Raw genomic sequence first — 13,944 nt, forward strand, 5'->3', positions numbered from 1 at the left:
GGAGTATTGTAAGCAGTTTTGGGCCGCATATCTCAGCAAGGATATACCAACCCTGGAATGTGTTCAGAGGAGATTCATGGGAATAGTCCCAGGAATGAAAAGCTTAACGTATGAGAAATGCTTGAGGACTCTGGGTTTTTAGTCGATGGAGTTTAGAAGGATGATGGGGAATATAATTGAAACATACAGAATACTGAATGGCCCGGACAGAGTGGATGTTGGGAAGATATTTCTATTGGTAGGAGAGACTAGGACCTGAGGGCACAGCCTCTGAGTAAAGGCAAGACCATTTAGAACGGAGATGAGGAGAAACCTCTTCAGCCAGAGAGTGGTGAATCTATGGAATTCATCTGCACAAAAGGCTGTGGAGGCCAGGTCATTGAGTATATATAAGACTGAGATAGATAGGTTCTTGATTATCAAAGGGATGAAGGGTTACGGGGAGAAAGTGGGAGAATGGAGTTAAAAAACCTATCAGCCATGATCAAATGGTGGAAACTTATCAGCCATGATTGAAAGGCAGAGCAGACTCAATGGGCTGAATGGCTAATTTCTGCTCCTATGTCTTATGGTCTAATGATCTTATCAATGTCTTAGGAACACTGCTGACCTGAAAGCTAATCGAACAAGACGTAACAAAATCTGATGACAAGAACAGAGTAGCGGCTAGATACTTAGTGACAAGGAAGTCACTCCCTAACCCTCAAAGGCTCTCCCATTACTACCAGACTCAAGTATATGATACTTGGCTGACTATAGCTGCAATTACACTCAGGAAGCTGAAGGAGGACAGTCCAATTCACTAGTACTTCTACAAGTGTCCATACAACCCATCTTCCCCAATGTTGGCACTCGAAGATTTCAATAGGCAGAATTTATAAGATGCACTGCAGCAGCTCATCAAGCTTAGTTCAACAACATCTCACAGATCAGCAGGCTGGAGAAACACGTGTAATTATCGGAACAAAATCTCCTCCAAGTTATAAATTGTTATGTCATCGTCATTGATCCAAAATCCTGGAATTTCCTGTCTATGACCACTGTTGGAACGCCATCAGAATAACAACATGCATTTATTCCAGTATCTTTAACAGGAAATGTTCCAAGTACTTCATAGGAGTATAAGAAAACAGTGATGACAGGCTATATGCTTCTTTGTCAGAACTGCTTACAAGGACAATAAAGCATCTGGGTGATGAGTGAAACTAAATTATCTCACTTGGAAATTAACCATCTAAAGTTTCAAGGTGCCAGACAGTAGGCTGCCCGATGGATGTTGTTCCACCATATGGAAGACACATCTTACATCGCATTGCTATTGAAGAAATCGTATGATTTTAGTAACTCTTTCCAGCAGCAACTGTCCCTAGTGATTTGATATGAGAAAGTAATCATTTATATTACCCAGTATCTATCACAATTAAGATGCAGGATGGTAGAAACTGTTGTTGAAGCTCCTCACTTCCAACTGACGAAGTCATGGTATAAATTATGGGCAGGAGCAGGAGGCTTGTGACAATGATTCATATTCATATTTTCTGGTGAAATCTGCTGCTCACACTCTGTCTAAGCATCTCCTTTTGCTGGCACGTGGTGTAGCTGTGAGATTGATGCAGCGCACTGCCATACAGCAACACGCGCTGCACCGGAGACTGAGGACAGCTGACCAGCAAGACAAGCTGCCTTGTTTTGTGACTGCACTAATGGGCAGACAGGCATTAAATCAGTGAGCACTAAGAATGGAAGCAAACATTGCTGACATGCAGCATGGCACAATCAGTGAGCTGGGTGCCTGTCCCAGTGTGCAAAGTGACCTTGCAGTACCCTTTCAATGCTAGTGCCCCTTGCAATGTAAGCCTCTAGAGTCTCACATTAATAGAGTCATACAGCATGGAAACAGAGCCTTCGGTTCAACCATTCCATGCTGAAATAATCCCGAACACAATAGCAGTGCATAGTAAGTTTGCCAGGATGGTTGTGATATGTCACAGCTGTCAGATGCCAAAGCCTGTAGAGAAAGGGTGAGGTGCCCGGTACCTAATGATCATGTCCTAGGGCTGAGATTTGGTTGTGGGCAAAATGGAGGTTGATCAGAGCAAACAGTGAAATGAATCCTCCAGGAACCAGCCTTGGTTTCCTCAGAGATGAATTGGCTTCAGTTGTCACTGCTTCTACTAACTTCTCTTGCATCTATATATTGAAGAAGTATCAATCAGAATATGCAACGCATGGAACACATACACCAGAGTCCATTGATGTGAAGGCACCTGTACTGATCAAATATGAGGCAAAAGTGATGTGATGCAGTGTATTCAGATGGCTTTGCATCTTGTGAGCTTCTTGTGTGGCATAATCTCTGGCCTGTCCCTCATCTGTTGGCTAACCTGATGGAGAGAAATTATAAAAGTGAAGTAACTAAGGTCCCTTGCCTCCCTTTGATAAGGAGCTTCTAGTGGCTGTGAGAGCTCCAACAAGTGGGGCATAACAGAAATGATGTAACAATTACTGGGCACCATCAAATCTTTACATTGACTCTATATCATCTATGTTATCTCAGCCTCTGCCTTACCAGAGACCCCTTGAAACTGCATTGCCTCCTGCTCCATTGGTTACAATAACAATAACTCCTGCACTGGTCTGTTGGCACTCCTTAGCCTTCATTGCTGGTGTTTCCTGCAACCAACACTTCGGCAATGCCAATGTTGTCCTCATGTCTACGTGCTGGTTACCGTGTATATTCTGATTGTATGTTGCAGGAACCATTTAGCCATCTCACCGCAGTATTCACTGATGCCTTAACATGGTTCTGACATGCAAGAGAATTGGATACCTTGATGATAAAATAAAACAAAGAATGCCAATGCTGGAATCTGAAATCAGAACAGCAAGTCCCGGAGAAACTGAACAGGTCTGGCAGCATCTATGGACGGAAAAACAGAGTTAATGTTTTGAAGGTTAACAGAGTTAATGTTTTCACTCTGATGAAGGGTCACTGAACTTCAAACACTAACTCTTTTTCTCTCCACAGATGCCGATAGACCTGGTGAGTTTCTCCAGCACTCTGTCTCAATATTAACGTTAGTACGTGGACCCATGCATGAATCTACATTACACAGTGACATACATTTAATAATGTGCTTTTAGACAGCGCCCAGGGCAGAGAAAGCTAAGGGACTAGGGCTAGAGTCTAACCCAACTGTGCTTGGGTTAGAGGGCAGAGGCCCAGATTAGGACAGCATCAGGATCTGTGATTTCTGTTCCTGTAATTGATTTAAATTGCAGCATGTCATTCAATTTCTTTCTGCACTGAATTCAGGTGCTGGCCATTACACTATAGCCAATTATAATGTCTGACCCGCAGCCACATCTTTTTTGTGATATTTACTAGTCTCCTCCTTCCATCCTCTGGAAAGAAGGCCCACCTCCTTTTGCAGAATGTTTCCAAAACTGCCTCAATCAAAATATTGCTGAAGGATATGGTGACCTTTCCTCTTCCTCCTGACGTTTCCATTTTTTCTTTGTAGCTGTCCACCCCTTCCTCCTGTCTCCAGATTCAAACTGGCTTACTGGGCAGATGCACTTAGAAATCTGAACTGTGTTCAACTTGCTGGCACTAGGACCTCCTCAGCACTGTTAACTGGATGGCTCCATTGCCACTATTCCCTTAATTTGCTGCTGCGGTTGCTACAAAGCACAGGCATGTCTGTCATTCACTCATGTATGATGCTGTGATGCATTTCCATCTGACCTCAGAACCTCCAACCTAACAGCAAAACCATGACCGTGGAATTTTTTTAGTGAGAGACTTTATGTATTCCGCATTTTCTCTCACAGTAACATATACGTAGTCAATAGGCATACAATCCCACTGGGGGTACTTACAAAGGTATTAACATTAGCACACTGCAGTAAAACCAGGAGATGCTGCAAAAATACAGCCTGCCTCTTCCACCAGAATAGTCCAATTGAATTCTGAACAAGGTTTCTTACACAAAATACTAACCCGTCTCCTTTCTTTTCAGATGCTAATGAACATGCTATTTATTTCCAGTGCCTATTTTTATATCATTTTATATTGACCACATTTGCAATTTATTCTATTTCTTTACAACTCTGCTCAAGCTTATTGTTTTACTATTGAACAGGAAGAGCTGAACAGTTGTAGCTTTTCAGAAAGAATCTAAATAGGTCATTTATGAAGATCTTAATAGAGAATCCATTCAAAATTAGGTTAAGTGAAGACTGTACACCATATTATATGCCAATAATAAGCCTGCTAATGTAAAAACAGCAGGACAATGCAATTAAAGTCGATATTTCCATTGAAAAGTCAACAGTATTTTAGATACACTTGGTAGAATGGGCTTCTCCTGAACTGTAGTTTCTTTGATTCTGAAGAATTTCAAGTGTCAATTTCTATTTAGCACTTTCAAAATAAAATTGGATTCCTGATTCATAGTGAATATGGGCTAGATGAATCATGTGCTTAGGTTTGATGTTCCTGTTCATACTCTGACTCAGTCATAATTTCCAAAACGTATGCCAAAATCACAAAGATAGAAAACAACATACATGCATAAATCCCAATAATGAAGTGTAGACTAATGTAGATCAACTGTAATTGAAAAACTGTCAGATGGGAAGTTACACAACTTTGGCAGAAATCTCAGTTGGAATCACTCGATGTTATATTTCTGAATTACATTCATCTGCGATAGGGTTAGTATCACTGACCAGCTCAAAAGAAAACCTTGCTTAATCTCGCACAATTACACCAGCTAACCAGAATTCATGACAAAACCTTCTCTTGTATTTGGAGAGTGGGTAAATATATATTCTGCTAAGCTGAGGGTGGGTGTATAAACCACCAATTAATTCAACAACAGCAAATAAATCATATTCAATCTTGACCTATAGTTTTACAGTAACTTATGCGAGTTATTATGTTTTGCAGAAGGAATTTCAGACAAAAGTTTAAAGCATTAACCCTATTTCATTCTCTGTAGATGCTACACAGTTTTTCCAGCACTTTTTTTTTTAAATTATGCATATTGTCTAGCAAGAAACGAAGAAACCAATGGTCAAATGAAAACTAATTTTGTTGCCAGACATTTTTACTGGTTTGCTCTTTCTGATTAATATGAAAATCTTTTATATTTATTTCATAAATACACATTATACACACCTACTTCAATTATTGTGAAGCCTTATTTTAAGAATCAAACTGGTAAAGAACAAGAAGCATACACCATGCTGGTAAAGTTTGGTGCTTGCCTTGAATCCCTGCAGATCCAGCAACAGTCAAGAAGCTGCACCACCGAGGACAAAACAGTCTGGTTGATTGGGACACCGGTCTTCACTATCTGCCTCACAACCTATGCACAGTGGCAGCAGTGTGGACCATCTACAGAATGTACTGCAGTAACTCACCCAGTCTCCTTTGACAGCACCTTCCAAACCTGACCTTTGCCACCTAAGACCACACGGGTAAGAGAAAAATTTGGATATCAACTATAATGATGCTGTGTATAAAAGGTACTCGCTTCAACTTCAGCCACTCTCTGTGTAATGGAGTCTGTCAGAGCTATGTATATGATACACATTTACACACATAGTCACAAACTGATGTATGCCTGTGATATTGTAGCTGTTAAATAGTTTGTGGTGTAAATAAACTTCAAGATATCTGACTCAAGAAGAACCTTATTCTATATGTTATAATGGCTAATGTTATACTGTCTGTTCTGAAATAACGTGATAGTTCTGTTCCCATGCGAACCCGCATTATAAGAAAATCACATAGAAGCAGCACAATTTTAATCAATGAGAACAGAATCAGGCTATAGCTGATACAGGTAAGGAAAGTTCACACTCTACAAAAAATGTCTAAATTCTTCAATCGTATTATAACCTGTTCGTGTTGAAGGAACACACGTTATAGCAGAACCAACCGTATAAATCCACAAGGTGGCATCATCCAAGGTGGCAAATTCCTCTGCAAGCCTCATGCCATCCTGCCTTAGTGCTATATTAGCATTCCTTCACCATCACTCCGCCAAAATTCCTGGAAGTCCCTTCCAAACAACAAAGCGTACCTGTACCAGATAAATTGTAGCAGTTCAAGAAGGTACCTCACAACTTCTCAAGGACATTGGTTATAAATGTTGGCCTTGTCAGACTATATCCAATAAGTGAATAAATAAAATTAAAAGTTACATTTTCACATTCTACTAATGTAATTGATTAACAGATATAGGAATGTGCAATGTACTACAAATGCATGCATAATACAGCAGTAAGTTTTCTTTGTTAACATTTAATTTCCACAGCCAAGTCTTCGCTGAATATCATGTTGCTTTCATTGTCATAGAGTCATAGAGATGAAACAGAGCCTTCGCTCCAACTCATTGGTTCCTTGCTAAAATGATTATTTTTTTTATATCATCTTTGACAATGAATGCCAGAAGCTAGTTGACTGTGAGGGTAACAAAGAGAACACCAATTCCATCCTCACTCTAAAATGATTCTCAATGAACTTTCCACCAGCAACTATTTGAGTAGATGTGGGAATTCTGGTTGATGTTTTCCTTCCATAATCTAAAAGTACTAAAGCTAATTGCAGTTCACTACTGGCATCTACACCTTCCCATTGTCTAAGATAAATTGAGCACAACGTAGGGAATCATCTTAGTCTGAACGGGTTATATATAATCAGTTGAGTCTTCAGGGGAGCTACTGAGTGGCTGCCTTTGTTTGTCGGAGCAATTGAGTTTCCTAGAAAGGCCCAGCAAATTATTGATACATACCAAACAGCTATTTTAAATTACCAATTAAAACTTACTATCAGTATTATTAAAACAAAGACATTGAATTGCTTTGAATATGCAATGTCCCTTGCATTTAATTGTGTTGCCACATCCAGGGATTCAAGTAAACTCAAATATCCAATACCGCTGAAATGTTCAGCACAGAGAATTATCATACATCTCTTCAGCCTTTCGTGCATATAAAATGAGACTTCATTGTCTTTGAAATATTCCATCGTCATACCCAAGTATTCAAAACAGTGTCGATTCCAGCATTTCAGAATCATCCATAGGAAAGAATGTGCCAAGGAAAGATACATTTTGGCTAATTAAAACTTTTCCTCATACTCCAGCTGGAACCTAATCCATTCAATCTCTTGGGAAGAAATTCTGCAAAATACCTCTTTACTGCTCCTTCTTTCCCCAGGTACATTAAACAAAACTTTAGAATAACTATCATATAATTCATCCTGAATCAGTTGCGAAGTATGCACTGTACACAGGCAAATTAAATCACCAGTGATTAAAAATCAGTTTATGTGCACCACACAACAGACCATTTTTATAAGACATGGCAGCCATACTTGAGTTATTTGGATATAGATTTGTCAGTTATCTTAACTAAGGTGTTTGTTTAACCAGGATGGTTAGATTTGTCAAGCCCTGGGCCCTGGAAGGGGTCTCCTGAGTTAATACGGGTATATATACAATCCTCCGTTCCTTGGTTTGGGAGCTTTGCACTGAGCATAGCTGTTCTGTATTTTGTGGGTTTGTTTGGGGTTTTTTTGCCTTTTTATTGGTGTTGCTTTGCACAGTGTTAGGGTTTGTTCTGTATTATAGGATAGGTTAGTAGTTAGTAGACAGTTTGTTGTATTGTAATTTCTGTTTTTTTACTTTTTATTATATTTATATTTGTTATTGATTGTATTTTTCAATATTTTATATGTTTGTAAAGTTAAAAAAATTGCTTATAAATATATTTACAAAAAAAAATCAGCTTACAATAATTATCTTTGTTAATATATCAAACATCAGCATCAGGTAATTTAAAAATTCAATTTTTTAGAGTTTTTACTGCTTATCCTCTCAACTGTTCTAATCTTCTTCTCTTTCAGTACATAGATTTAAGAATAACAAATTAATATAGCACTTTGAAATAACCAAAGTCATGGTTTTAATGTCCTCCTGCCCATCTTGGTCAGAATGGATCACAGAGTTTCTGTAAGTTCATTCTCCCAAAGCAGTTGAATTATGCTGGATGTTATTCATTGGCGTGGGCAGACTTTATTAGTTCAGGAAAGTATCATGCTTCCTTTATGCATCTACATAAATTGTGTTAGCAAACTATTACACCATAGGGGACATCAGAATTGAGCATAATTCTGTCACACTGACTCCCGCATTCACTTTCTGGCAGGATTCATTGTTTATTATTAGCTATTAAAACCCAGGCTGATTTTCTTCATTTGCTTGTCAAGAGACACTGAATCTAATGCTGTGACATTCCTACTTCCTCATCTAGGATCAGTTACCTCAGCATAAAGATCATTAGCAAACCTGAGACTGTATTCAACCATATAGATATGTGCTATATAAGAATTTGTTACAATGCAGAACTAAAACATTGTGAACTAATATAAGGGAATATGCAACAACTTAAAATTCACAAATCTTCCAAAATATAGCTTGATTTTGAACAAAATGCTTTCATAATTTTGGAATATAATCAACTCTGGTCAACTGTCAGTGGTGTAAGGTTTTGGAAAATAAGTTTGATAAAGAATTTTCTTGGAATTGATCCTGCCTCAGTAGCATATCTTCAATGGGAAGTATGGTGGAAAGCTTCACAAACCTGATGACTTATTTGTAGTGTCCCTTGTGACAAGAATTGTTCCAGACTTTGACAGCTCTTTCCAATGACCCCATATTTGCTATCATTCCAAGACCTAAGAATCTTCCTCTATGATGTGCCTGAAATCTTAGAAAAAAAGCTTTCAACTCTTGATTCTCCCATCCTACTAATCCCAAACTCTGGATCCACATTCCCTTCAAAGCACTGTGAAAGCACAAGACCCAGACACCCTTCTTAGATTTCAGGTCCCAGGACTCGAACACCATACTAACAGCAATACTAACTGGCTAGCATGCCCAGCATAAAATTGTTTAGAATATAAAATCTAAATAATATCTGAGAAAGTAGACATTTAAAAATTAGTAGGCAAAAGTGAGGACTGCAGATGCTGGAGGTTAGAGTCGAGAGTGTGGTGCGGGAAAAGCACAGCAAGTCAGGCAGCATCTGAGGAGCAAGCAAATCGACATTTTGGGAAAAAGCCCTTCATCAGGAATTCACCATTCCCGATGAAGGGCTTTTGCCCAAAACGTTGATTCTCCTGCTCCTTGGATATTGCTTGACCTGTGCTTCGCCAGCACCACACTCTCAACATTTAAAAACTAATTGCAGCATGTCATTACTGAATTAATATTCTTTAGCTTTGGGGATTTTCTAATGTACAGTGAAGGCTGAGAGAAAGTTAATTTGCAGATGCTTTCAATACAAACAGTATGTAGATTTTTATTGCTACTGATTGAATTCATAATCTTCAAAGTTCTGATGGGTCTATGCCAAATTATCAAATGGAAGCAACTTGAGAAAGAACAGTGCTTCACTGCAAGGTGGAGAGAAACAGTCCCCAAGGCTATCTCCCTCCATGACAGGAGCTGTCCAAATGAAAGTGGGAAAGGTAAATCAGTGATGCCTGGTGGGAATTATGTTACTATCTCAACCAAACAAGTTGTAAAAGGATGCCTCACTCTTAAAATGTCTCACTTTAAACAGAATCTTTAGGCCAACAAAATGACAAATCATTACTTGGCACAAATTACACCAAAGCATATCACCACATAACTTGCTCATGTTATTTTCTTTATAAAACTTATATTTATGATTGTTTTTCTTTCTCTGGACAAAAGGAGCATCTTGCACTTTTTCATTGACACTGTGCCTGTCTAGCCCAAGATCTTTTCACCATTCTACAGGTCACGCTTTCCAACAATGTATACATTAATTAATGTAGGTGTCAATTTCTCTGCAATAGACAATACTGCAATGTGTTCTCCGTCATTGATTTACACTGAATTCCTGATGCAATGCTTTCATATATTGCATTAAATGAGGAAACATATATGGTAAGATACAATTGCCATAATAATTGGATTCTTCTATATGGCAGATGGACTGAGAAGGAATCTTTCAATGCATTGAGAGGATAGGTTTACATGCAGCAACAATGGAAAATCCCAAAGGCAAAGTGGATTTCTCCACAACATTAGTTACCAATGATTTGATTATTTGATTTGATTATCGAGCATTGGTGAAGTTTCCACTACTAATTTTCTGTACAGCTTGATTTTTAAGTAGAAGTGGAAAGTCCACCAAAGCTGATCACAGTTCATTCCAGAATGAAAACAGCAAATATGAAATCTTCGCAAAAGATTCATGCTAAATAAGTAGATTATATTATATAAAAGTTATATAAAATATTTAATTTTAAATTCATAAAAGAATAGAAAAATGATATTTTACTTTTGTCTTATTATTCCTAAAATGTTAAGTAAATGGCTGGTTTTATACTCATTGACAGAATGTAGGCAATAACATTGTTTAAGTCCCATGTTAATATGACATGCATAACAAATGAACTATCTGTTTTCTCTTTATTGCTTTATGCAAAGTAGCACATCACTCCGCACATCTGTTACTGACACCTGAGCTTATCTGTGGAAATATCCAATGCAGACAGTCTCTGAAAATAGCTGAGAACATAACAGAGGCATCTCTAGACAGCATTGAGTCCTGTCCAGAGGTATCACAACAGCTTAATCAGCTAAGTTAAACCAAACCATAATATTGTGGCAGTCCAACCTTGCTGACAATGGAGAAGTCTTGCTGGAGAATGATATGACCACAAATAGGAGTAGGAGTAGGCCATTCAGCCTCTTAAGTCCAGCCTACCATTGCTCCTCTTTCAAGCCAGCTCCTTGCAACACTAAACCACCCAATTTTCCAAAAATCCATCTACCTCCTCTTTAAATACCATCAGTGAACTAGACTCCACAATTTTCTGGAGTTTAGAACACTGTTCCCTCTAATTAGCTTTTCTTCTGCACAGATATCCGAGGTCCATGCGCAGCAGCAACTTCTGGAACCAAGAGCCAATGTTGCGATCTGCATTGGTGTGCTGATCGCTACACACAAAGTCGGAGCAGCTGCCTGTACAGCTTCAAGGGAGCATTGTTAAAGTATTCCAGATCTACACTACCCTCGGGGAGAAGAAATTCCTTCATATCTCAGTTTTAAGTGAGTGCCCCTCTTATTCTGCAACTATGTCGCATAGTTTGAGATTCCCACACTAATGTAAACACCTTCTCAACATCCAGCCTCCCAAGCCCTCTCAGAATAAGATCAACCCTCATTACACAGAACATAGAACAGTATAGCATGGGAACAGGCCCTTCGGCCCACCGTGCCTGTGCTAACTATGATGCCATTCTAAACTGGATGTAGGTTTGCTCGTTGAGCTAGAAGGTTCACGTTCAGACATTTCATCATCATACTGGGTAACATCTTCAGTGAGCATCCAGACAAAGCTCCAGGAGGCTCACTATTGATGATACCTAGTATGGTGACAAAACGTCTGAACGTGAACCTTCCAGCTCAGCAAGCAAACCTACATCCAGAACCTCAACCTGAGCTACAAATCTCAAAATTTGCTAGCCATTCTAAACTAATCTCATCTACCTGCATGTGGTCTGTATCCCTCTTTTTCCTGCCTATTCATGTGTCTAAGTGTTTCTTGAACATTGCTATGATATCTGCTTCTACCACCTTCCAGGTGCCTACTACCCTCTATGTGAAAATCTTCTCTCACACATCTTTAAACTTTTCCCCTCTCACCCTAAAGCAATGCCCCTTGGTGTTTGACAGTTCCGTCCTGGGAAAAAGACTGAATATCCAGACTATCCAACACCTTTTAAAATTTTACATACATCCATCAGGTCACCTCTCAGCCTCTGACATTCTAGCGAAAACAATCCAAGTTGGTCCAAAGCAAAACAAAGAACCGCTATGTTGGCGATCTGAAATAAAAATGGAAATTGCTGGAGAAACTCAGCAGGTCTGGCAGCATCTGTGGGAAGAAAGCAGAGTTAATTTTTCAACTCTGATGACTCAACTTCAGAACACAGGCTCATTCCCCAATACAAGGTCTAGTACAGCCACTTCTCTAGTTGGACTATCTATATATTGTTTCAAGAAATCTTCCCGAATGCACCAAACAAATTCAGTCCCAGCTAAGCCTCTGCCACTATGGAAGTCCATATCAATACTGGGGAAGTCGAAATCCCCTACTATCACAGCCTTGTTGTTTAACATCTTTCCATGATCTGCTTACCCATCTGTTCCTCTCTGTCCCCCTGACCACAGTAGTGTTTGCACCTGGATGCCAGTAATATAAACCCATCACACAGATCGCACATTTCCTAGGTTTTACCCAAAAGGCCTTGCTGGATGAGCCCTGCAAGATGTCCTCTTAGTGCAGATGTGATATTCTTCTTAAGCAGTAATGTAATCCTCCCCCATCCCTTTTACATCCCTCTCTATCTTGCCTGAAACATTTAAACCCTGGAACATTGAGCTGCCAGTCCTTCCCTTCTCTTAACCAAGTTTCTATCATAGCCACAACATCATAATCCAATGCACTGTTCAAGCTTAATAACTTACCTGTCTTACCTGTTATACTCTTTGCACTAAAATAAATGCACTACAGTCCACCAGTCCTGCCATGTTCACTAACCTGGCCTTGCCTGTCCTCCCTATTAGACTTACAATGTCAAATTTCTCTTCATTCTTCTAACTGCTAATGAATAAAAGCCTAACCCTTTTATCCCAGGAATCAGTCTATTGAATCTCCATTGATCTGTCTCCAATGCCAATATATTCTTTCTTAAATACATGGACCTAAACTGTACATAGTCGTTTAGATGCAGCCTCACCAACACCAAGTAGAGTTGGAAAAAGACTTCCTTATTTTTAAATTCCAAAGAAATAAAGGCCAAATAGTGCAAACAGGTCAGAGGATGAGTAGTTAATCATAATCATACATTGGATGTAATTCACAACTTTCAAAATTCCCCTTTCAGTTCTTTAAAAAGGCATTAACCTGACTGAAAAGGGTTAAATGTGGAGTTACAGGATGTATTTTCCAAAGACAAGGTCACTTTGTAAATAGCAGTAGGGGAAATAGAGAAAAGGTAAAGTTGCTATAGTCTTACCAGGCAATAGGACCAATCACCGACCACTTGTTAGAGATAGACAATTGGTGATAGTTTAACCACCATACCTCAGGCGAGGCTGAAATAACTCCAGAGAGGCCAGTATCCTATCACCAATTCATCCTTTATTTACACATACATAATACTTGGCACTGATCTGGTTTCCTCAGAACCAGCTCTCAGTGTGACCAGAAACTCTGACACTTTTTTTTCTTTTTTTTAGGGCAAACAGCGGTAGTGTGAGGTCAAATTTAAGAAAAGGAGTGTCAGACATCCTATTCACTCTTTAAAAAAAGAAAAAAACAAGAGTGTCAGAGTTTCTGGTCACACTGAGCTGGTTCTGAGGAAACCAGATCATTGCCAAGTATTATGTATGTGTAAATAAAGGATGAATTGGTGATAGGATACTGGCCTCTCTGGAGTTATTTCAGCCTAACAGCGGTAGCGCTTATTTTTCCCCAGCATCCATGTCATGTGTTTGCAGGTGTAAGACACATTGACACTCTTGTTTATATCTGTCAGCCAGGGCTCCCTGATTGGACAAGGTTAATAGCCTCAATCAGAGAATTCATACTGTATGAGGTCCACCTGGCTGACCTCATTACAATCACTAGAGAGGGGAGAGCTTGAGAAGGAGAATCCTTCATGGGAACCTCAGTTAGTGCAGGAATTGAACAAACAATTTTGGCAACACTCTTGCATTGCAATCTAGCCATAATGAAGTAGTTCTGCAGTTAGAATATGGCATATTTTAGAATAGATGAAGATTTACTTGATTAAATCAATGTTGAATCTTAACGGTAAGAGT

At 39.1% G+C, this 13,944-nt stretch overlaps 1 protein-coding gene across 8 annotated transcripts in view; it reads right to left on the minus strand.

The window, feature by feature from the left end:
* The window catches only part of LOC122559567 (FYVE, RhoGEF and PH domain-containing protein 4), a 256,121-nt gene that overhangs the window by 115,850 nt on the left and 126,327 nt on the right, over window positions 1-13,944 (minus strand). For 2 of the 8 annotated variants that reach the window (XM_087997366.1, XM_087997367.1), the window contains exon 3: window positions 5,952-6,095. The exons of the other annotated variants lie outside the window; for them this stretch is intronic. The gene's annotated coding sequence lies outside the window, so the exon portion shown is untranslated. The remainder of the gene's footprint in view (window positions 1-5,951; window positions 6,096-13,944) is intronic. 8 annotated transcript variants of the gene reach the window in all.

The sequence above is a fragment of the Chiloscyllium plagiosum genome, unplaced genomic scaffold (genome assembly GCF_037043375.1).
Source record: "Chiloscyllium plagiosum isolate Xiang-an unplaced genomic scaffold, Cpla_swu_hap1 HiC_scaffold_19, whole genome shotgun sequence".
Taxonomy (NCBI): domain Eukaryota; kingdom Metazoa; phylum Chordata; class Chondrichthyes; order Orectolobiformes; family Hemiscylliidae; genus Chiloscyllium; species Chiloscyllium plagiosum.